Genomic DNA, 1,197 nt, shown 5'->3' with positions numbered 1-1,197 from the left:
CTCAGTTTTTAGCATTACTGTTTTATCTTCAATACCCAAGAACTTTAAGTAGTCTAATCCAGTATACGATAAACTACACTAGATGTGTTTTCTTTAAAAATACCAAGGTTAAATGAGAAAGTTTAAAAAAAAAACAAACTTTTAATTGACTTAACTCATTCTCTTCCTTGACAGAGCCAGGACAGTACCTTTCAGGAGCAATGAAAGACAGTGACAGGACAAGGGGGAGGGGAATAGCTTTAAACTAAAAGGAGATATTTAGATTAGATGTTAGGAAGAAATTCTGTACTCAGAGGGCGGTGAGGTAGTGGCACAGCTGCCCAGAGCAGTGGGTGCCCATCCCTGGAGGTGCTCAAGGCCATGGATGGGGCCCTGGGCAGCCTGAGCTGGTGGGGGCAGCCAGCCCACGGCACGGGGTTGGAGCTCTGTGGTCTTTAAGGTCCCCTCCAACCTGAGTCATTCTGTGATTCTGTGAACAGGATGAAGGTGGGCTGAGACACTGCCTAACAAACTGGCCGCTCAGCACCTTAATTCCATGTACTTCATCCCACTGTGACAGGTTACAGAGTCCACAACAATCATTCTTCATAGAAACCTGAAGACACACTTTAAGAAAAAGGCATTCTGCTAGTTTTTGTGAAAAGGCTGCAAAGTTCCACAAGGAAATGCTGTAATCAAAAGAGCAGTCATTCCAAGGAACACTGTTCTGTAACAAATATCTCATTCTATAATCTTAGGTCAAATTGGCTTCCTGACACCTTCTTCCTAGAGGCCTTTGAAGTCATCAGGAAATCTTATTTTTGACAAAAGCTTTAAACTAACGGGGCTGTCCTTACCTCCTTTTAAACTGAAGAGCCAGAAGTTAATTTCTTAAAAAACAGGGGTGGGGGTGCAGCTTCCCACATTCTTCTCAAAAAACACACGAGTTAGTCTTATAGATTAAGTGGCCAAAGAGCTTTGCCAAGAGATTTCTTGGTCACATTTGTGCTTCACCACTTCGCATGGCCGCCACGCAGCATGCGCACCCTGAGGGACACAAACGTCACCCTGCCACAGAACGTCTCAGTCCTCAGTCTGCACGATTAGCCAGTTTTTAACTCACTTTGCGGGAAAAAAGCCTTGCGGGCAGCCCGCAGCAAACAAGAACGCTCGGCTGCGCGCAGCTAACGGCCGCCAGCAGCGGCCCAGTCAGCGAGA

The sequence above is a fragment of the Meleagris gallopavo genome, chromosome 14 (genome assembly GCF_000146605.3).
Source record: "Meleagris gallopavo isolate NT-WF06-2002-E0010 breed Aviagen turkey brand Nicholas breeding stock chromosome 14, Turkey_5.1, whole genome shotgun sequence".
NCBI lineage: Eukaryota > Metazoa > Chordata > Aves > Galliformes > Phasianidae > Meleagris > Meleagris gallopavo.
Note: the sequence above shows the minus strand (reverse complement) of the source record.